General features: G+C 37.6%; 1 long non-coding RNA gene across 1 annotated transcript; it reads left to right on the top strand.

Moving 5' to 3' along the window:
* Positions 1-23,619: 23,619 nt before the first annotated feature.
* On the top strand, positions 23,620-24,536 carry LOC308395508. The gene is made up of 3 exons (XR_013971397.1): positions 23,620-23,743; positions 23,860-23,963; positions 24,066-24,536. It is a non-coding gene; the product is annotated as an uncharacterized lncRNA (long non-coding RNA).

The raw sequence follows: 24,536 nt of genomic DNA, 5'->3' as shown, positions 1-24,536 counted from the left end.
TTTTTATAGGATTTGTGCCTAACATAGTATTTCTGCTAAATTATAGTATTTCTGCTTTTTATACTATTTGTGCCTAATATAGTATTTCTGCTTTTTATAGGATTTGTACCTAATATAGTATTTCTGCTTTTTATACTATTTGTGCCTAATATAGTATTTCTGCTAAATTATAGTATTTCTGCTTTTTATAGTATTTGTGCGAAAACATAGTATTTCTACTAAATGTAGTATTTATGCTTAATCATAGTATTTCTATATATTTCTGCCAGGTCCCCAGGCAGCCAATCCTCTCTGAGGACTGAGACATTCAAATTTTCAAATCAGGGCCTGCACGGCTTCCCAGCCAATCATATATGTGTCCTGAGGCATTCAAATTTGCATATTGGGGCCTTCATGGCTTCTAAGCCAGCCAATCATATCAGGGCTGAGGAATTCAAATCCACAAATCAGGGCCTGCATGGCTTCCCAGCCAGCCAATCATATATGTGGCCTCAGCCATTCAAATTTGCATATTGGGGAATTCGTGGCTTCTAAGTCAATAAGTCATCCATGTCATATATCTCTAAAAATTCATATTTGAATGATAAATTGTCAACACTTGAAGATTCCCCAATCACTTCTGAACAAAACGGTGTAAGAATGACCGCTCTAGCCCCTACAGTTAGGAAATTATGGTCATTTGTTTGAGGGGAGTCCTCACTATGAGAAATAGACTGCAATAATCCTGTGCCTCTCTGTGCTGCGTGTATAAAAAGATGCACCTGTTTTGGCGGGAAAACGTAAACAGCCACTCTGATTGGTGGATTTAAATTCGGCAGCTCTCTCCCTCTGTGTGTGTGTGTGTGTGTGTGTCTGTGTGTGTGTGTGTGTGTGTGTTTAGTGGGAGAGAGAGGACCCTGCCCTTATTTGGCAGCATGTCATTGTAGGATTTAAATTGAATATAGTTAGACTGGTAGACTGAATTGGATCTTGTGTGTGTGTCTCTCTGTGCATGTGTGTTTCCTCATGTGTGCATATTTGTAATTGTGTGGCTGTCATAAATTTTTTTTCAGATTTTTGTCATTTAACAAGTATATTTGAGGGACCCTCAGCATGTTCAGCATTTTTTCAGCTGTCCATTTTGCTTTTCCAATTTTTCTGTTTAACTTATTACTATTGTGCTAAATCATACTATTTCTGCTATTTTATAAGATTTGTGCTTAATATACTATTTCTGCTATTTTATAAGATTTGTGCTTAATATAGTATTTCTGCTTTTTATAAGATTTGTGCTTAATATAGTATTTCTGCTAAATGTAGTATTTATGCTTAATCATATTATTTCTGCTTTTCATAGGATTTGTGCTTAATATAGTATTTCTGCTAAATTTAGTATTTCTGATTAATTATAGTTTTTCTACTAAATCATAGTACAGTATTTCTGCTTTTTATGGGATTTGTGCTAAAACAAAGTATTTCTACTAAATGTAGTATTTATGCTTAATCATACCATTTCTGCTTTTTATAGGATTTGTGCTTAATATAGTATTTCTGCTAAATTATAGTATTTCTGCCAAATTATAATATTTGTGCTAAAACATAGTCTTAATTTAAAATTACAATATTCATAGTTCATCACAGTGTCTCTGGTAAATCACAATATTTCTGCTCGGTTGTACTATTTTTCTAAATCATAGTGTTTCTGTAATGTTTAAGTATTTTTGGCTAAATATATTCTTTCTGTTATCTTATACTATTTCTCCTAAATTCTTGTATTTTTGAGAAGTTATCATGTTTCTGGTAAGTTACAATATTTCTGCTAAATTCTACTATGCTATTGTATCTCTGCCAAGTATTATGTTTCCTCTAAGATATTGCAGTTCTGCTAAGTTATTCCATTTTAGCAAACTTCTTTTGCTTCTGCAAAGTTTTTACAATTTCTGCAACTTTTCAGCTTTTTCAGCTACTTTTTGCATACAGCTTCAGCTTTAAGCATCCACACTGCATTTTCGCAGGAAATGCAAATTTTTCTAGTTAATATTATTGTGTGGATGCTTTAAGCATCCACACTATTGAGTTCCTGTTTCTCTTTATTGTGTGGATGCTTTAAGCATCCACACTATTGAGTTCCTGTTTCTCTTTATTCTTTATTATTATTATTATTATTCTAGTTGCTTCCGTACACTTTTTGGCACTTAACTACTTCCACAATTTTCAGCCGATTTTCACCGTTCAAATTTTAAACTATTCTGCTATTTCTGCTAATTTACGCTACGATTTTTGCTATTTTTAACTATTATACTTTTTAAAATATTAAGCTTTTTTCCTTTAATTTGTCCCATTGAAATGAATGGGAAACTTCTGCAATTCTGCTAAAATTTGCTTGTTTTTGAAACTTAACTACTTCCTCATATTTTCACCTAGAACAACCATTCAAACTTTAAAATGTTCACAAATTATTGGGCTATTCAGGTATGATTCAGCTTTTTCAAATGTTTTACTGTTTTACTTTTATGCCTCTTAAAGTTTTGAGTTGCAAAATTGTGATTTTTCACAAAATACATGCGTTGTTATGGTTGCTATGCTCTTGGCTTCCAGTGTGCCACTGAAGGTTTTGCAATTTTCACTTCATGTCCGAACAACTTCTTGCTACTTGCTCAATTTTCACTCAACTTCCACAAATTATACATCAAAACGTAGGTATTTTTGCTGGCTTTCAGAAAATGTCACTATCATTGTTGTGGGATTTATAGAATTTTTGCAAATCTCCTCAGACCAACACAAGGTCTCAAAACTCTCCATATAAAGTCAATGGAGAGCTTGTTCAAAATCATCGCTGGATTTCTGTAATGAGAGGCATATTCGAATCGTCATATCTCCTTAACGAAGCGACTTTAAGACATGAGGCTTGTCCCCGAATATTTTCAGACACCCCTGACGCTCACAATTCAAGAATTTCTTTCTCACCTATTACCGTTCTGAAATGAGTTGGACTTGTTTGAGGGTAGGAAATTCGTCCTTCGCTCAGATTTCTTCAGATTTAAAACTCTGGAAATGAACCACTTTTTTCTCTCGTCATAATTTTTTTTTGGATTTCCACAGAGACCTGAAAATTTCCATGACTGTTCACCAAAGCCTGCTGTCTCTTACGGTGAAAGAATGATATCGATACTCCAAATAGATTTCGAGTTACAAAGCGTTGTTTGAGGGCAAGTCAAGGCAGTTTTTGCTTCGCTCTACTCAGTTATGGTGCATTACAAGTCAAATATCTTTAATAATTCATATTTTAATGATAAATTGTAAACACTGGAAGATTCCCCCATCTCTTCTGAACAAAACGGTGTAAGAATGACCGCTCTAGCCCCTACGGTTTGGGAATTATGGTCATTTGTTTGAGGGGAGTCCTCACTATGAGAAATAGGCTGCAATAATCCTGTGCCTCTCTGTGCTGCGTGTGTAAAAAGAGGCACATGTTTTGGCGGGAAAAAGTACACAGGCTCTCTGATTGGTGGATTCAAATTCAGCAGCTCCCAGGCTGACCTAGAAACTTACTTCTCTCTCCCTGTGCATTTTTTTGCTGATTTTTTCATTTAACAAGTATATTTGAGGGACCCTCAGCATGTTCAGCATTTTTTCAGCTGTCCATTTTGCTTTTCCAATTTTTCTGTTTAACTTATTACTATTGTGCTAAATCATACTGTTTCTGCTATTTTATAAGATTTGTGCCTAATATAGTATTTCTGCTAAATTACAGTATTTCTGCTTTTTATACTATTTGTGCTAAAACATAGTATTTCTACTAAATGTAGTATTTATGCTTAATCATACTATTTCTGCTTTTTATGGGATTTGTGCCTAATATAGTATTTCTGCTTTTTATAGGATTTTTGCTCAAACATAATATTTCTACTAAATGTAGTGTTTATGCTTAATCATCCTATTTCTGCTTTTTATAGGATTTGTGCTTAATATAGTATTTCTGCTAAATTATAGTATTTCTGCTTTTTATAGTATTTGTGCTAAAACATAGTATTTCTACTAAATGTAGTATTTATGCTTAATCATAGTATTTCTATATATTTCTATATATTTCTGCCAGGTCCCCAGGCAGCCAATCCTCTGTGAGGACTTAGACATTCAAATTTTCAAATCAGGGCCTGCACAGTTTCCCAGCCAATCAAATAAGTGTCCTGAGGCATTCAAATTTGCATATTGGGGCCTTCGTGGCTTCTAAGCCAGCCAATCATATCTGAGGGCTGAGGAATTCAAATCCACAAATCAGGGCCTGCACGGCTTCCCAGCCAGCCAATCACATATGTGGTCTCAGGCATTCAAATTTGCATATTGGGGAATTCGTGGCTTCTAAGTCAACAAGTCATCCATGTCATATATCTCTAAAAATTCATATTTTAATATTAAATTGTCAACACTTGAAGATTCCCCCATCTCTTCTGAACAAAACGGTGTAAGAATGACCGTTCTAGCCCCTACGGTTAGGAAATTACGGTCATTTGTTTGAGGGGAGTCGTCACTATGAGAAATAGACTGCAAAAATCCTGTGTCTCTCTGTGCTGCTGCGTGTGTAAACAGATGCACCTGTTTTGGTGGGGAAAAGTGCACAGCCTCTCTGATTGGTGGATTCAAATTCACCAGCTCCCAGGCTGACCTAGAAACTTACTTCTCTCTCCCTGTGTGTGTGTGTGTGTTTGTGTGTGTGTGTGACAGAGAGAGAGAGAGAGAGAGAGAAAGGCTTTTAATGGGATGATCTCATTCTAAGATTTAAATTCAATATATTTAGACTGGTTGACTGAATTGGATCTTGTGTGTGGGTCTCTCTGTGCATGTGTGTTTCCTCATGTGTACATATTTGTGATTGTGTGGCTGTAATAAATTTTTTTGCAGATTTTTGTCATTTAACAAGTATATTTGAGGGACCCTCAGCATGTTCAGCATTTTTTCAGCTGTCCATTTTGCTTTTCCAATTTTTCTGTTTAACTTATTACTATTGTGCTAAATCATACTATTTCTGCTATTTTATAAGATTTGTGCTTAATATAGTATTTCTGCTAAATGTAGTATTTATGCTTAATCATACTATTTCTGCTATTTTATAAGATTTGTGCTTAATATAGTATTTCTGCTAAATTTAGTATTTCTGATTAATTATAGTTTTTCTACTAAATCATAGTACAGTATTTCTGCTTTTTATGGGATTTGTGCTAAAACAAAGTATTTCTACTAAATGTAGTATTTGTGCTTAATCATACCATTTCTGCTTTTTATAGGATTTGTGCTTAATATAGTATTTCTGCTAAATTATAGTATTTCTGCCAAATTAATATTTGTGCTAAAACATAGTCTCAATTTAAAATTACAATATTCATAGTTCATCACAGTGTCTCTGGTAAATCACAATATTTCTGCTCTGTTGTACTATTTTTCTAAATCATAGTGTTTCTGTAATGTTTAAGTATTTTTGGCTAAATATATTCTTTCTGTTATCTTATACTATTTCTCCTAAATTCTTGTATTTTTGAGAAGTTATCATGTTTCTGGTAAGTTACAATATTTCTGCTAAATTCTGCTATGCTATTGTATTTCTGCCAAGTATTATGTTTCCTCTAAGATATTGCAGTTCTGCTAAGTTATTCCATTTTAGCAAACTTCTTTTGCTTCTGCAAAGTTTTTACAATTTCTGCAACTTTTCAGCTTTTTCAGCTACTTTTTGCATACAGCTTCAGCTTTAAGCATCCACACTGCATTTTCGCAGGAAATGCAAATTTTTCTAGTTCTTTATTATTATTATTATTATTATTCTAGTTGCTTCCGTACACTTTTTGGCACTTAACTACTTCCACAATTTTCAGCCGATTTTCACCGTTCAAATTTTAAACTATTCTGCTATTTCTGCTAATTTACGCTATGATTTTTGCTATTTTTAACTATTATACTTTTTAAAATATTAAGCTTTTTTCCTTTAATTTGTCCCATTGAAATGAATGGGAAACTTCTGCAATTCTGCTAAAATTTGCTTGTTTTTGAAACTTAACTACTTCCTCATATTTTCACCTAGAACAACCATTCAAACTTTAAAATGTTCACAAATTATTGGGCTATTCAGGTATGATTCAGCTTTTTCAAATGTTTTACTGTTTTACTTTTATGCCTCTTAAAGTTTTGAGTTGCAAAATTGTGATTTTTCACAAAATACATGCGTTGTTATGGTTGCTATGCTCTTGGCTTCCAGTGTGCCACTGAAGCTTTTGCAATTTTCACTTCATGTCCGAACAACTTCTTGCTACTTGCTCAATTTTCACTCAACTTCCACAAATTATACATCAAAACGTAGGTATTTTTGCTGGCTTTCAGAAAATGTCACTATCATTGTTGTGGGATTTATAGAATTTTTGCAAATCTCCTCAGACCAACACAAGGTCTCAAAACTCTCCATATAAAGTCAATGGAGAGCTTGTTCAAAATCATCGCTGGATTTCTGTAATGAGAGGCATATTCGAATCGTCATATCTCCTTAACGAAGCGACTTTAAGACATGAGGCTTGTCCCCGAATATCTTCAGACACCCCTGACGCTCACAATTCAAGAATTTCTTTCTCACCTATTACCGTTCTGAAATGAGTTGGACTTGTTTGAGGGTAGGAAATTTGTCCTTCGCTCAGATTTCTTCAGATTTCAAACTGTGGAAATGAACCACTTTTTTCTCTCGTCATAACTTTTTGTTGGATTTCCACAGAGACCTGAAAATTTCCATGACTGTTCAGCAAAGCCTGCTGTCTCTTACGGTGAAAGAATGATATCGATACTCCAAATAGATTTCGAGTTACAAAGCGTTGTTTGAGGGCAAGTCAAGGCAGTTTTTGCTTCGCTCTACTCAGTTATGGTGCATTAGAAGTCAAATATCTTTAATAATTCATATTTTAATGATAAATTGTAAACACTGGAAGATTCCCCCATCTCTTCTGAACAAAACGGTGTAAGAATGACCGCTCTAGCCCCTACGGTTTGGGAATTATGGTCATTTGTTTGAGGGGAGTCCTCACTATGAGAAATAGGCTGCAATAATCCTGTGCCTCTCTGTGCTGCGTGTGTAAAAAGAGGCACATGTTTTGGCGGGAAAAAGTACACAGGCTCTCTGATTGGTGGATTCAAATTCAGCAGCTCCCAGGCTGACCTAGAAACTTACTTCTCTCTCCCTGTGCATTTTTTTGCTGATTTTTTCATTTAACAAGTATATTTGAGGGACCCTCAGCATGTTCAGCATTTTTTCAGCTGTCCATTTTGCTTTTCCAATTTTTCTGTTTAACTGATTACTATTGTGCTAAATCATACTATTTCTGCTATTTTATAAGATTTGTGCCTAATATAGTATTTCTGCTAAATTACAGTATTTCTGCTTTTTATACTATTTGTGCTAAAACATAGTATTTCTACTAAATGTAGTATTTATGCTTAATCATACTATTTCTGCTTTTTATGGGATTTGTGCCTAATATAGTATTTCTGCTTTTTATAGGATTTTTGCTCAAACATAGTATTTCTACTAAATGTAGTGTTTATGCTTAATCATGCTATTTCTGCTTTTTATAGGATTTTTGCTCAAACATAATATTTCTACTAAATGTAGAGTTTATGCTTAATCATCCTATTTCTGCTTTTTATAGGATTTGTGCTTAATATAGTATTTCTGCTAAATTATAGTATTTCTGCTTTTTATAGTATTTGTGCTAAAACATAGTATTTCTACTAAATGTAGTATTTATGCTTAATCATAGTATTTCTATATATTTCTATATATTTCTGCCAGGTCCCTAGGCAGCCAATCCTCTGTGAGGACCTAGACATTCAAATTTTCAAATCAGGGCCTGCACGGTTTCCCAGCCAATCATATATGTGTCCTGAGGCATTCAAATTTGCATATTGGGGCCTTCATGGCTTCTAAGCCAGCCAATCATATCTGAGGGCTGAGGAATTCAAATCCACAAATCAGGGCCTGCACAGCTTCCCAGCCAGCCAATCATGTATGTGGGCTCCAGGTATTCAAATTTGCATATTGGGGAATTCGTGGCTTCTAAGTCAACAAGTCATCCATGTCATATATCTCTAAAAATTCATATTTTAATGATAAATTGTCAACACTTGAAGATTCCCCCATCTCTTCTGAACAAAACGGTGTAAGAATGACCGCTCTAGCCCCTATGGTTAGGAAATTATGGTCATTTGTTTGAGGGGAATCCTCACTATGTGAAATAAACTGAAAGAAGCAGGTCTATGTCTCTGTGCTGCGTGTGTAAAAAGATGCACCTGTTTTGGCGGGAAAACGTAAACAGCCTCTCTGATTGGTGGATTCAAATTCAGCAGCTCCCAGGCTGACCTAGAAACTTAGTCCTCTCTCCCTGTGTGTGTGTGTGTGTGTGTGTGTTTAGTGGGAGAGAGAGGACCCTGCCCTTATTTGGCAGCATGTCATTGTAGGATTTAAATTGAACATAGTTAGACTGGTTGACTGGATTAGAGCCTGTGTTTGTGTGTCCCTCTGTGCATTTGTGTTTCAATAAGTTATTACTATTCTGCTAAATCATAGTATTTCTGGTACTTTTCGGTACTTGTGCTAAATACAGTATTTCTGCTAAATCATACTATTTCTGCTTTTCATAGGATTTATGCCTAATATAGTATTTCTGCTAAATTATAGTATTTCTGCTTTTTATAGGATTTGTGCCTAACATAGTATTTATGCTTAATAATAGTATTTCTATATATTTCTGCCAGGTCCCCAGGCAGCCAATCCTCTGTGAGGACTGAGACATTCAAATTTTCAAATCAGGGCCTGCACAGTTTCCCAGCCAATCAAATAAGTGTCCTGAGGCATTCAAATTTGCATATTGGGGCCTTCGTGGCTTCTAAGCCAGCCAATCATATCTGAGGGCTGAGGAATTCAAATCCACAAATCAGGGCCTGCACGGCTTCCCAGCCAGCCAATCACATATGTGGTCTCAGGCATTCAAATTTGCATATTGGGGAATTCGTGGCTTCTAAGTCAACAAGTCATCCATGTCATATATCTCTAAAAATTCATATTTTAATATTAAATTGTCAACACTTGAAGATTCCCCCATCTCTTCTGAACAAAACGGTGTAAGAATGACCGTTCTAGCCCCTACGGTTAGGAAATTACGGTCATTTGTTTGAGGGGAGTCGTCACTATGAGAAATAGACTGCAAAAATCCTGTGTCTCTCTGTGCTGCTGCGTGTGTAAACAGATGCACCTGTTTTGGTGGGGAAAAGTGCACAGCCTCTCTGATTGGTGGATTCAAATTCACCAGCTCCCAGGCTGACCTAGAAACTTACTTCTCTCTCCCTGTGTGTGTGTGTGTGTGTGTGTGTGTGTGTGTGTGTGTGTGTGTGTGTGTGTGTGTGTGTGTGTGTGTGTGTGTGACAGAGAGAGAGAGAGAGAGAGAAAGCCTTTTAATGGGATGATCCCATTGTAAGATTCAAATTCAATATATTTAGACTGGTTGACTGAATTGGATCTTGTGTGTGTGTCTCTCTGTGCATGTGTGTTTCCTCATGTGTACATATTTGTAATTGTGTGGCAGTCATAAATTTTTTTGCTGATTTTTGTCATTTAACAAGTATATTTGAGGGAACCTCAGCATGTTCAGCATTTTTTCAGCTGTCCATTTTGCTTTTCCAATTTTTCTGTTTAACTTATTACTATTGTGCTAAATCACACTATTTCTGCTATTTTATAAGATTTGTGCTTAATATACTATTTCTGCTTTTATAGGATTTGTGCTTAATATAGTATTTCTGCTTTTTATAAGATTTGTGCTTAATATAGTATTTCTGCTTTTTATAAGATTTGTGCTTAATATAGTATTTCTGCTAAATGTAGTATTTATGCTTAATCATATTATTTCTGCTTTTCATAGGATTTGTGCTTAATATAGTATTTCTGCTAAATTTAGTATTTCTGATTAATTATAGTTTTTCTACTAAATCATAGTACAGTATTTCTGCTTTTTATGGGATTTGTGCTAAAACAAAGTATTTCTACTAAATGTAGTATTTATGCTTAAACATACCATTTCTGCTTTTTATAGGATTTGTGCTTAATATAGTATTTCTGCTAAATTATAGTATTTCTGCCAAATTATAATATTTGTGCTAAAACATAGTCTTAATTTAAAATTACAATATTCATAGTTCATCACAGTGTCTCTGGTAAATCACAATATTTCTGCTCTGTTGTACTATTTTTCTAAATCATAGTGTTTCTGTAATGTTTAAGTATTTTTGGCTAAATATATTCTTTCTGTTATCTTATACTATTTCTCCTAAATTCTTGTATTTTTGAGAAGTTATCATGTTTCTGGTAAGTTACAATATTTCTGCTAAATTCTGCTATGCTATTGTATCTCTGCCAAGTATTATGTTTCCTCTAAGATATTGCAGTTCTGCTAAGTTATTCCATTTTAGCAAAGTTCTTTTGCTTCTGCAAAGTTTTTACAATTTCTGCAACTTTTCAGCTTTTTCAGCTACTTTTTGCATACAGCTTCAGCTTTAAGCATCCACACTGCATTTTCGCAGGAAATGCAAATTTTTCTAGTTATTATTATTATATATTCCGTACGTTTTTTGGCATCTCACTCCTTCAAAACCGCTCAACTTAGAAAAACCATTCAAACACCGTTAGATTCCTATTCTTTTGGACATGAAAGCTTCTACTTTTCTCATTTTTAACATTTATATTTTTAATTTTATTCAACTTTATTTAACAAAAATTTATAATGTATTTCAATGGAGAGACCCTTCAAATCCTCATTCAACTTATTCATTTTTAAACTCTTACTACTTCCACATACATTGACATAGAGCCACCATTCAAACTTTAAAACAAAGACAAGACATTCAACTATTCAACTTGTATTTATCTTTTCAATATCTATTATACTTTTTCTTCAGTTCCAGTTTAAGTTTCATGATGTTTTTTCACCCGTTTCAGAGTTTATAATGGGTGTGTATGGGACGGAATGTTGGGGCTAGAGTGAGGCAGCTCAACTGCTAGAGTGAGAGGAGCAAAAAAATTAATCTTAAAATCTTTTTTAAAACTGCTGCTGTGTCCGCAGCGTTTGCTCTACAGGTATGATTTTACCCTCAAAACGTAGCCATCGCTGTCCTCTTTCATCCAATGTGTTTACTATTGTCCTAGGTGTTATGGTTCTTTCGTAAATGTCACCAATGCACAGCCTCCTCCCTCCAACTCTTCCATAGACTCTAATGTTAAAATGGCTCAGAAGGTTCGTTTGAAAATCAGAAGAGCATGGTGTCTTTCCACTGTCACCACGTCCATATAATAAACTCCACAGGCATGAAAACTGAGAATTCAGTAGACTAGACATTGCTGTCACTCACGGTGAAAGAATTTTGTCAATACGACTTTTACTTTTCATTTGGGAACGATTTGTTTCAGCCTGACTTTTCTGTTCATTTTAAGCAGCAAAAGTGAGGTGCATGTCTGTGTCCGTGTGTATGGAGCCCTTGGGTGCGGTCACTATAGCAACCAGGCTCACACCTGCCTGCTTAACGAGCTCTCTCTCTCACTCTGCCAAGATTCATCTTAAACACTTCTCTTTCAACTGCTGCTGTGTCCACAGTGTTAAAGCCATCATTTTACCCTCAAAACGTCGCCATCGTTGTTCTTTTTCCAACATCTTGTCTTTCAAAGCTCAGAGATGTAAACTTTTTAAACTGTGTGGGTCCAAGTGGAGGGATCACATTTTAGTCATTCAGTGATTCAAAGAATATGACCTTTTAATATTCTTTCAGATGTTTTCTGACTCTAAATGTTCTTTTCTCATTTCTTAGGTTTTTCTAATTTACAATTAAAACATTTTCAGCTTTTTTCCAACTTTTTCTTCTGTGTAACCTTCAGCTTTTAGCAGTTCAGCACTGTTGTTTTCAGGTTAAATTCAGGTTGTTTTTTTTGTTTTTTTTATCTCATTCAAAATTTTTAACTCAAAATTCAGCAATTAATTCATTTCAGTCCACATGTCTGTGTCCGTGTGTATGGAGCCCTTGGGTGCGGTCACTATAGCAACCAGGCTCACACCTGCCTGCTTAACGAGCTCTGTCTCTCACTCTGCCAAGATTAAATCAAAAATGTGTGTTACATCTAAGCAGTTGTAGTAAGATTAACTTTTTCAATAGGTACAATAAGACAGGTTTGACAGGCTTTTGCCACAGATTAACAGTATGTCAGTAGTTAATATAGGCTAACTGAATAGAGCCCTGAATTATTGCCCTGTTAAATTCAAGTTGATTGTGTATTGGTGGACTTGTCTTCTCCACACAGGTTTTTCATACCTCGGCAGTTTTAGTCAGTTGATGACTTTAAAATAATCTTTTCTGACTGGATAATTAAAGCTCACAGCATCTACCTGTCTGTAGTGTATTTTCCCACATTTTAAATAATCGAATCTCATTTAATGTCTCTGTTTTTAGTCTGTATAGTTAATCTCCCCACGAATACGCTCAAAGTAGTCTTAAAATAAAATCCATAAAACAGTTCAAGATGACATACTTTTTATTTGCTAATTTAATGCCAGTTGCCCTCTTTCCTGAGTATAAGCGAATGAGTGACATAAAGAGAAAAAGTACCAATTTGTATGCTGGTGAGTCTTGTGTATTTTTTTCTCTGTCTCTCTATGACAGAGAAATATATATGCTCATTATTGATGTTCAAACTGATGGTCAAATTTCCAAGCACCACCTGAACGCCTCATCAGTCTTTAACTAATCACTGCACCAACTGCCGTCATTCCGCTTTGCTCTCTGCTGTGGTAAGTACAATATACTCAGTACAGCACTGTTTTAGTTTTATGATGGTAAAAATACATGTTTGACATTTAAACTCACATATCAAGTCTTTTTAAAGTTCAACAGAGTTCAAAGAATAAAGAAAGCAAAAAAAGAATAACCTTTGCTACCATTTATATAGGTTTATGACTTTTGCTGTTAGCAGCAGTGCTAACGCTAGCTTCAATGCTAATGCTAGCTATAGTGCTAACACTAGCCTTAGCAGTTGTTAACTGACAAAAAGAATATTCTTGTGATATTCCTGTGATATTTATTGGCGGTCAGTGAGACAAAAGTAAGAAATGAGCTTTTATTATTGCCATTGTGGCTCAGTTTTAACAGTAAGAGTGCTAGCGCTAGCAGCATTGCTAACACTAACTGAAGTGCTAATGCTAGCCGGAATGCTAGCGCTAGCAGCAATGCTAAGGCTAGTAACAGTCTAACAGTAGCCTTACATAAGTGGCAATACTTCAGTTAATTAGTTTGAATTGTAAAATGGCTGCTGTATCAGTTGGTGTGCTATATTACTCTATAATTACCCTGCTGACTATAAGTTCAGTGTATCATGTCGTGTGGGCTTTGTATTTCTGTTAGTCTGATAACACTGTACAGACAACTAACGTATTATTTCTCGTCTTACACTTTCAGGAACCTGACTGACACTGTGCTTTGCCTGGTAGGTGTGCACATACTATAAGCTGTAAAGTGATGGGTTCAAACTTTGTGCTAGACCTTTTAAACACATTTTTATAATAAATACACATAAGTTCAGCTTAACAATTGGGCTAAAATATTTTTTTCGTACATTTTTGCACATTACATGTGATTAGTTAACAATTCACTCAATCATATTTGTATTTAAAAATATTATTGCTGAATTTAATTAAATATTTATTCTTTTAAAAAGTGCCAAATTGTGCAACTTTTTGCACATGGCAGCCGACAACAGTTTAGCTTGAATATTTGTTTTGTCCTTTTTCAGTAGTCACAATTAGTTCATACAATTACCATGTGATATAATTTTATTAAAATTATTATTTTTTTCTTGTTTTTTGTTCACAGTGTGCAGAAGAAGAACAAGGACCAGATCTCCAGTTTTCTATCTCACATCCCAACCCCCCAACCCCTCTATCTTCTGTCCTACTCCACCTGTTGTCTCTGCCTTCTTTCCATCTGTATTTCACCCTGTGGTTTGTGAGAAATTTTGCCAAACCAAGAATCTTATTGCGGTTTGATTTAAAGCCGTGTCTCTCCTGCTCTGTCTGTTCTCTCTGCTAAATTTTCTCTCTACCTGTTTTTCACTCTTTGGCTTGCTGCTGAAAAATGCACAAGCCAATAAAACAATAAAGAGTGCATATTTTGCCTCAACCTGAGAACAAACTGAACAAACAAAGAAAACTCTGCGGTTTGATTTAAATCCGTGTCTCTCCTGCTCTGTCTGTTCTCTCTGCTAAATTTTCTCTCTACCTGTTTTTCACTCTTGGCTTGCTGCTGAAAAATGCCAAGCCATTAAAGCAATAAAGAGTGCATATTGCCTCTACCTGAGAACAAACTGAACAAATAAAGAAAACTCTAATTCACGGTTTGATTGTGATTTCCCAGCCGTGTTTCTCCTGCTCTGTCTGTTCTCTCTTCTAAATTTTCTCTCTAGCTGTTTTTCACTTTGCGCTTGCTGCTAAGTTGTGCCAAGCCAATAAAGAGAGTGCATATTATTCTCTCGACTGACAAACTGTCAAACAAACAAAGACATCTGTTTCTGAGAAATAAAAACTGAAATATAAAGACAAAGAAAACATCTCCTGCTCTGTGCCACTCTTATTTTATAAACATATTTTCTAAAGACTAAGAGAAACACTTGTGTAAAAATGCCAAGGAAGCAGAAAAAGTCACAAGCTGCAAAACAACGCTGGAAGACGTTCCATGAGTTTCATGAAGTAGCAACATGTGAACAAGCTGAGTGTGATTTTCCTCAGAGCTCTGCAGAAGACTTTGTGTCTGCAAAGACCAATGCTGATGGTGTCAAACAGGCAGGTCAACATGTTCCTGCACATGTACAACAGGTATCCTATGCAGATGCTGTAAAGATTGGATTGCAGCATGAATTTAATGATCATCAGGTAAACCATAGAGACCAACCTGAGGTGTCAAGTGCCCCACAGGTGGGTTATGCTGATATTGTAAAAAGAGGCCGTCACAGTGATGTGGCAGGACCATCTCATGCAGAAAGAGTGAACTTTGAAAACCAGCCCTCTGTTACACATATCTGTGCATCTCACAGCCAGGCTCATCCCAAATATGGAGACTCCAGAAACAAGCAGTGCACATGTAACTCACTCACATTTCTTGCTTTCCTTCATGAGAATGATAACATGACTACAGCTGACCTTAATCTGGTCTTGGATAAAGGTGATGTGATGTACAAAGAGGCCAAGAAAAGATTTCCTAAAAATATTCATTTGGCAACCGATGAGCTGCCAGACAAAGTTGATGCTCGCTGGTCTATGTATGATGTCGACATGACACAGCCTTCCCGGTATGGGACATTTGAAGAACCTCCAGAGGAAGCAGTAGATACCTTTCTCAGCTTAGAAGCAGGACTGAGCTGCCTGTTGTCAGATGTGCAGTATGCCTTATTGATTATGAGTGGATTGTGTATCGCAGTGTTCAGATCCACATCAGGCAAATATGGTTTCTTTGATCCACACTCCAGAACACCCAGTGGTCTTCCTCTACTACTACAGTCACGTAATCGTGGTACAGCAGTGATGCTGAAATTCACACTCCTCAGTGACATGATTAAGAGGATCCAAGATTCTTATGAAATGATGGAGATATCACCCTCTTGTAACTATGAACTGAAGCCTGTGCAGTTCTACAGTATGAGCACAGTCAACCTGAGTGATACTATCACAGACACAGTCTGCAGACCAACAGCTGCCACTGCTGTGGCACCTACTCACTCTGATACAACTGTTGATGAAGCAAACTCCTCTACTCCAAGGAGAAACACAACCACTGATCTTACTGAGATCTCTCCAATGTCTGTTTGTACACCACTGGAGAAACAACAAGAAGTCCATATGACTCAGTTCACATCACACGAAGCTCCTCAAAATGAATTTACTTTTATAACTACCAAAGAACTATCGAGTGACTTTAATTTCCTTCCATCAAATGATGTTTTTTCCTGTCAGTCAAGGACTGCAATAAAAAATGGTGCTAACTGTGATCTTTCTGATACAGTTATACAAAAAATCTATAAACTGACAAAAGTTAATAAACAGCAAAGGCGCAAAATGAAAAGAAGATTAATGGCATCAGACAAACCAAGAAATCAGAGAAAAGAAAACCAAAAAAGGAAAGAACGACAAAAGTACGCTTCAAATAAAGATTACAAAGAAAAGAAGAAATCTTCTACAAGCGAGGCATATAAAAACAATCCTGAAGTTAGACAGAAACATCAACAATATATTAAAAGACGCTACTGTGAGAACGATGAATTCAGAAAGAAACAACAACAATATATTAAAAGACGCTACTGTGAGAACGATGAATTCAGAAAGAAACAACAACAATATATTAAAAGACGCTACTGTGAGAACGATGAATTCAGAAAGAAACAACAACAATATATTAAAAGACGCTACTGTGAGAACGATGAATTCAGAAAGAAACAACAACAATATATTAAAAGACGCTACTGTGAGAACGATGAATTCAGAAAGAAACAACAACAATATATTAAAAGACGCTACTGTGAGAACGATGAATTCAGAAAGAAACAACAACAATATATTAAAAGACGCTACTGTGACAATGCTGAATTTAGACAAAAACAAAAAAACTATATCACTAAAAGGTATCAAGAGAGCCCAGATTTCAGAGAGAGACAGAGATCTCGAGTGACTCAGCGTTATGCACGTGATAACGCATTCAGAGTAAGACACAGACAACTAATGAAACAACTAATGCGAGACAGGTATCAAAGTAATCTTGCCTTCAGGATTATGCACAATATGAGATGTGCAATGAAAATAAAAAGGAAATACAGATGGGTGAACAGACAAACTCAAGAGAGTGACAACAGTGTGATTAACGAGGCCATATCTGTGTTCAAATCACAAATCAAAGCTGGACCATCATACCCATGTACTGTATGTTTCAAGGCTTCATTTCCAAACCAAGTACGACCCTGCAGAAGGTCAAATTATGTCAAAAACCCACATGTAGTTACAACATGTTTGACAGGAAAGTTTGTTCATGTTTGTGATGAAAACTGCAGAAATGAGCAGTGCAAAGTGCCTGATGAGAGAAAGAGAGAGTGGATATGTCACACCTGCCACGATCATCTTAAAAATGGATCCATGCCAGCACTTGCTGTTGCCAATAAGTTGGATCTTGCTGATATTCCAGCTGAACTTTCTGATCTCAACATACTGGAGAGACATCTCATAGCCAAGTGCATACCATTTGCCAAGATCATTCCTCTTCCCAAAGGCAGACAAAGAGCAATTAGAGGAAATGTGGTCTGTGTCCCATCAGAGGTACAGGAAACTGTTGAAACACTACCTCGATTGAGAATTAATTCTCAGGTGATCAGAGTGAAACTGAAGAGACGCTTGTCTTACAAAGGTCATCAGCTGTTTCAGACTGTAAGCTGGTCTAAACTTGTGCAAGCACTGCATAAACTCAAGCAGATTCACCCACAGTATAAGGATGTGAGCATCAGAGATGATGCTGAGCTGTGTGATCCAACACTTCCTGATGAAGATGATGATGATGATGAAAACATGAATGAGGACGATTATGATGAGGCTGATTTAATGGAAATTGACAGCTGTGAGAAAAATGCACTGAGTGAAGCACAAAATAAAAATGAACAGGACATTGACACGTTACCCTGTGATGGTGAACAATCGCATGAACAGATGAGAGATGATTCAGAGCAAGCAGATGGACTGACTAATGGTGGTTTTGCACTCGAGTCCTGTTTGCAGCCCCCTGATGTGGCTGAGGAGATATTATGTTTCAGTGAAGGAATCTACTCTGTTGCTCCTGCAGAGAGAAACAATCCAATAAGTTTTTTCAAAACACCTAAACTGGAGGCCATGGCCTTCCCTGTGCAGTTTCCTACAGGCCAAAACACACTTGATGAAAGAAGGCTGATCAAAGTATCCCCCAGTGGGTATTTCAAATCAAGACTTTTCTGCATTGATGATCGTTTTGCCAAAGACACAAACTATTTGTTCTTTGCACAGTTTGTGACTGAAATACACTTGGCTACTTCCAGCATGACGATACAGTTAAGAAAGGCAAAGCCTCTGACCAGAGATGGGAGAAAAATAACCTCAGGCATGTTACAAGATAAACATGAGGTGGAGAAACTGGTGCGAAATAAAGACGCAGTGAGATTCATGCAGCCTCTGAGAGGAACCCCAGCCTATTGGGAGAAAACAACAAGAGATCTTTTTGCCATGATCAGACAGTTGGGAACTCCCACGTTCTTTTGCACATTTTCAGCTGCTGAAATGCGCTGGCCTGAAGTGATCGAGGCAATAACAAGGCAGCAAGGTGAACAAGTGAATTTTGAAGGACTCGACTGGTCAGCAAAGTGTGACATCCTGAGAAGCAATCCTGTCACAACAATGCGCATGTTTGACAAGAGAGTTGAAGCATTATTCAGAGATTTACTCTTATCTCCCGCAGAGCCACTTGGCAAAGTCATTGACTACTTTTACAGAGTTGAGTTTCAGCACAGAGGAAGCCCACACATACACTGTCTCCTGTGGGTAGAAGGTGCTCCTGTGTTTGAGGAGGATGATGAGCAAACTGTTGTTGATTTTATAAACAAATACATCACAGCTCAGCTGCCTGATCCACATAAACAACCTGAACTGTACAAGAAAGTAACAGAAGTGCAAAAACACAGTAAGAACCACACAAAGACGTGCTTTAGGAGTTTAAGCTCCGGGTGCCGTTTTGGTTTTCCCAAACCACCCTGCAATGAGACAATGATCACAAGACCCAGTGAGGATGATGCACTGGAAGTAGAAACAGCAAAGAACAAGCTCAGACCACTGAACCAGCTGCTGAATGAACCTGAAACTGCTTCCATGAGTTTAGAGCAGCTCTTGGCAAGATGCAACTTGACACATGCAGAATATCAGAGATACCTGAATAAAATGAACACAAGGAGTACGATCATACTAAAGCGTGATCCAAAAGACTCTTGGATAAATGGCTATAATCCACATCTGCTTGAAGCCTGGAACAGTAATATCGACATAAGCTTTGTTTTAGATGCTTTTGGTGCTGCAAATTATTTAATGAAATATATATCAAAAAAAGAGGGTGGGCTATCTGAGTACCTGAAAACTGTCATTGAGAACTCCCATAAGGACAGTGTAAATGAGTGCGATGAAATGAGAGCCGTCATGCAGGCATATTCAAAGAAGCGAGAGATCAGTGCACAAGAATGTGTTGCTCGTGCATGTGGTCTTCACATGAAGCAATGTTCACGTGCTGTAATATTCATACCAACTGATGATAATCCTGTGAAAATGAGTCGTCCCCTGTCAGTTCTGGACAACACAACACCTGAATCTTCCAATGTTTGGATGACATCTTTGAATGACAAATACAAAGCCAGACCTGAAACACCAGAGTATGAGGAGATGTGCATGGCAGACTTTGCTGCTACTTGCAGGATTGTCTATGGCCAACAGAAAAAAGGTAAAGATGTTTTGCCCCTTCTCAATGAGATGGGGTTTGTGCAAAGGCGCAAAAACAATAAGCCTGCTATCATCAGATTTCACCGCTGCTCACAAGAAAAACATCCAGAGCAATATTACGGAAGACTGCTTAAACTGTACCTTCCTCATCGTTCAGACCACGAACTGAAAACACCATCTTTGCCAACCTATCAGGCTTTCTATGGTGCTGGCTGTGTACAGCTACCAGGTACTGATCGTCTTGAGTACGTGCAACACATTGTCAAAAGAAATAGAGAAAAATATGAGAAAAACAGTGAGGAGATCGAGAGCGCTGTTGAGGAATATGAGCAGAACAGAGGTGTGACTGACGAATGGTGTAATCTGGCACCTGAATCAGATCTCGTAAGGTTGCCACTTGTTGAACAAGAAAGAGAGCGAGACAATGAAAATGAACAGGAAGATGTGCCCGACTACAGCCGTCAGGCTGATGCTTCAACAGAAGTCAGAGCCATCAGGGAACCCCCTGCTATTGATCCCACATTGTTACGTCAGATGTTTCAAAATCTGAATAAGAAGCAAGCCTGCATATTTTATGCAGTTAGAGACTGGTGCATTAAAAGAGTCTGTGCTCTAAATCCAGAGCAGTTTTTCTTTTATATTAATGGTGGTGCTGGAACAGGAAAATCACATCTTATCAAATGCATCTACTCAGAAGCATCTAAGATACTGAGCAAAGTGCCCAGATATGCAGACGACGTTGACATATCAAAACCCACTGTCCTGTTAACTGCTTTCACTGGGACTGCAGCTTTTAACATTTCTGGAACAACACTGCATTCTCTTCTCAAGCTCCCGAGAAGCTTAAAACCTCCCATTCAGGGACTTGGCAATCAGCTGGATGAAGTCAGATCAGAACTTTTGAATGCTGAAATAATCGTCATTGACGAAGTGTCTATGGTGTCAAGACATCTCTTTGCATATGTAGATGCAAGACTCAAACAGATCAAAGGGACTCGGAGACCCTTTGGAGGCATGTCAGTCATTGCTGTCGGAGACTTCTATCAGCTACCCCCAGTGCGACAGTCTAAACCTCTCTGTGTGCACGACCCGTCTGAGATCGACCTGTGGCGGGAGCATTTTCAGATGATCACTCTGACTGAGATTATGCGTCAGAAAGATGATGTTGTCTTTGCAGAGATGCTGAACAGAATTCGTGTGAAAGGAAAGTTGGATGAGCTTTGCGAAGCAGATAGAAATTTGTTGTCACAGGCCATAACTGAACCAGCCCTTTGTCCAACTGATGCGTTGCACATTTTTGCAACTAATAAAGAAGTGGATGCACACAACTCTGCAACACTGGCTCTGCTCCACACTCATATCATTGACATCCATGCAGATGATTATAGAAAAGATCCTAGAACTGGCAGAATGGCACTTCAAGACAGACCATTGAAAGGAGGTAAAAACGAGTTACCAGACACACTGAAAGTTGCAGAAGGAGCTCGTGTCATGCTCACCAGAAACATTGACATACAAAATGGTTTGGTTAATGGAGCTTTTGGAAAACTACTTAGAGTAGTTCACTCTGAAAACGACCAACACATCATCAAGCTTGGACTTAAAATGGATAATGAGACATCTGGAAAGAATAACCGCACACCAGCAGACGACATGGTGTACATTGAGAGAGCAGAGGAGAATCTGAAGCAGAAAGGAGTGGTACGAAGACAGTTCCCAGTGAAGCTGGCCTTTGCATGTACAATACATAAGGTACAGGGTATGACAACTACATCAGCTGTTGTCTCTCTTAAGAGCATTTTTGAGCCCGGCATGGCCTACGTAGCTGTCAGTAGAGTGACGTCTCTCAGTGGACTGTATCTTCTTGATATGGAAGAGAAAAAAATATTCACCAACCCAGAAATCACTGCAGCGCTTGAGAACATGAGACAAGCCAACCTTGATGACATGATGCCTCTTCTACACGTGAGGCAAACACTGAGCAGGTCAGAGGTTTTCACCATTGTTCATCATAATACAGAGGGACTGCCAGCTCACATTAATGACATCAAAAGTCACCATGAATTGTGTCTAGCAGATGTTTTGTGCCTAACAGAAACACACCTGCGGGGCTCTTTTGTCGCAGAGAGTCTCCACTTGGAAAATTACAATTTGTTCAAACGCAACAGACACCTGTCCTACACAAACTTTCCCCAGATGGCAAACAGAAGTGGTGGTGGAGTTGCTGTTTATGTGAAAAGTGACATTCAAGTGCATGAAAAACAGTACATCCATAATGTAACTGACCTTGAATTTCTGGCTTTAAAGGTTGAAGCACCAGTCAGTGCTCTGATTGCAGTTGTATACAGACCTCCAGACTACACTCTGAGGCCATTCCTGAAAAACCTGGTAAGCCTATTAGACTCATTGGAGATCATGGACTGTCATCCCATCATAGTTTGTGGTGATTTTAATGAGAATGTTTTATCCAGTGCAAACAAACCAATCCTGGAGCTGTTTGAGTCTAGGGGATACGCACAGGTCATCACTGCCCCTACCACAGAGAAGAACACACTGCTTGACCTAATTTTCATTTCTCAGTCAGATCGATGTCTCCATTCTGGAGTCATGAAGACATACCATAGTTACCATGACCCAGTATACTGTGTATTGTCCTGTGATGATTCATGATCTAGATCTTTGAATACAGTAAGTAATATCTATATTTTTGAATGACTTAAGAAAGTAGAGCGATGCTTGAACTCCAGAAAGAAGTCCAGACGCTTTTCTTTGCAAGCTCCTTTGACTACGATGACCTGGATGACTGAGAACCTTCACAGACATAAAGTAGAGCGATATTTAAAAGTTGACGCCCTGCATTGCAGTATAATGTTTGAATTGTTTACATAAAATACAATTACATGAATTAAGTAATGATATCAGTAAAAGATGACAATTTTATTTATTACAGAAAATCTAAAATTCACTAACAGTAACCTATAAATGTCAGAAAAATCAAATATAGCAGTTTAAAATGAATAGTGTAGGCATATCCTCTCTGCAGCCAGGCTTCAACATCCTGCCAGGCTGCCCCAGTCTCACTGTGGCTGGGAGGGAGGGAGGGTGGACCAGAGGATTGCCTACACAACACATAAATGTTCAACAGCTTCTTCATTGTTTCTGAGAGAACAATAATGACTAAAGGTTGCTTTTTAAAAAAACAAACAAACAAACAAACAAACCTAATTACAGCAATAATGACAGTTAAGCCACTTTATGTGTGCCTCTATTTTGAAATACTATTTACAAAAATGTTATTATTTTGGTTTGTTATAAACTTTAAACTTTTTCAAAAGTATACGATTATATTTTTGGACCAATTTTACTATGAAACATAAATTTTTATGAGCTTTTATCATGTTTCTGGCCAGTGCAATCATCAGGGTGGGTCTGGGTTGATAACTGCACATTTCTGGCCAGAAATGTTTCAGCAGTGTTACATATGTAGTGCATATGTTACACTTGCTTTCTGTTACCAGCTGATACCCTACATTTGTATAGACATTGGATGGTGTGAGGTTGGGGAGTTGAGTGGGAGGGGGGGGGGGAGGGTACGGTGGGAGTTGAGGGGGGGGGGTTTCCTTTCCTGTTAGGTTTCCTTTTTTTTTCTTTTTTTTTTTTTAAGCAAGACACAGTCCTCCTGTGTCTTCTCCAAGCTTCACATGTAAAATCCAACAATGTGAAGCACATAGCAGCCAGAAACTGTAATGCCACAGATCAGAGAAACTTCATCATCACCATCTTCATCGCCATACGATCAGAGCGTGAGACTTCACATCTGGAGCACAGGAGAGATTCTGTGATAAGTCCTCCTTCTAGCTTGTCCCACAAGCAGCCGGTGAGATTTACTCACAACAAAAAGGGTTAATGACATAATTTCCATGAAAACATGTATTCATTCTTTGTGAAGTGTTTAAATTGTGTTTTCACTTGACCTTAGGAGTGTTAGAGTGTATTGTAATGTCTGTACTCAGGTGTTTCCCTCTGTGATCCATCCCCTTCAGAGCTGAGACACTCAGGACTGAACAGACGGCACAGTTTCTGTGACTGAGCCTCCAAAACACCTTCTTTGAAACCACTCATGATAGAAGGGCTTCATATTTGCAGCAGCACTACTACAGGTATTCAGTTTATTACAGGATGTGTTTGTTTCTTAGGACCAGCTCTGAGTGCACACTACCTAACATATACACCTTTCTGTTCATTACAAACCCACTACTCTGGATCATATGGCCAGTTGGCAGGAATGTTGCTGCAGGAAAACATCCCTGGAGATCACCATCATTGTCAGACTGACTGTGCCTCCTCTGTGCAGTGTCAAGATCCTCCCTAAATGAGTGTGTAAGTTAACATTTTCATTATTTTATTCCCTTTGACAAGACAAGTATCACTGATATTTACATTTACAACTACATATTCCTGTTTTCTGCTCTTCTTTTAAAGTCCTCAGCTATCCTGCTTCTGTGCTGCTTGCCACACATCAAACACTGGCCGGATGACAGGGAGGATCCACTCTGAAGTCACTGGACATGATGAGGATCATATGGGACTTTATAGTTTCACAGAAACGATGTGCTCTGTGATTACAGGTTTTAAATGGACATAATGACTGCCTCTCTCTGATCAACAGGCTAAAGGATTGTTGTCATTGTTAGTGCTCTGTACAATGTATGCTTATTTAGTATTTCATCACAGAGCAAACCTTTTTTTCTTTAACATATTTTTATTTTTTTATTTGTGGGGATAGGTTAATTGATTAATCCAAATTGTCACTAGGTGTGAATGTGCGAGTGAATGTGAGTGTGAATGGTTGTCTGTCCCTGTGTGTTGGCCCTGTGACAGACTGGCGACCTGTCCAGGGTGTACCCCGCCTTTCGCCCTATGACAGCTGGGATAGGCTCCAGTGCCCCCCGC

Source organism: Rhamphochromis sp. 'chilingali' (assembly GCF_963969265.1).
Source record: "Rhamphochromis sp. 'chilingali' genome assembly, chromosome: 4".
NCBI classification, from domain to species: domain Eukaryota; kingdom Metazoa; phylum Chordata; class Actinopteri; order Cichliformes; family Cichlidae; genus Rhamphochromis; species Rhamphochromis sp. 'chilingali'.
Note: the sequence above shows the minus strand (reverse complement) of the source record. Positions and strands in the feature narration are given on the sequence as shown.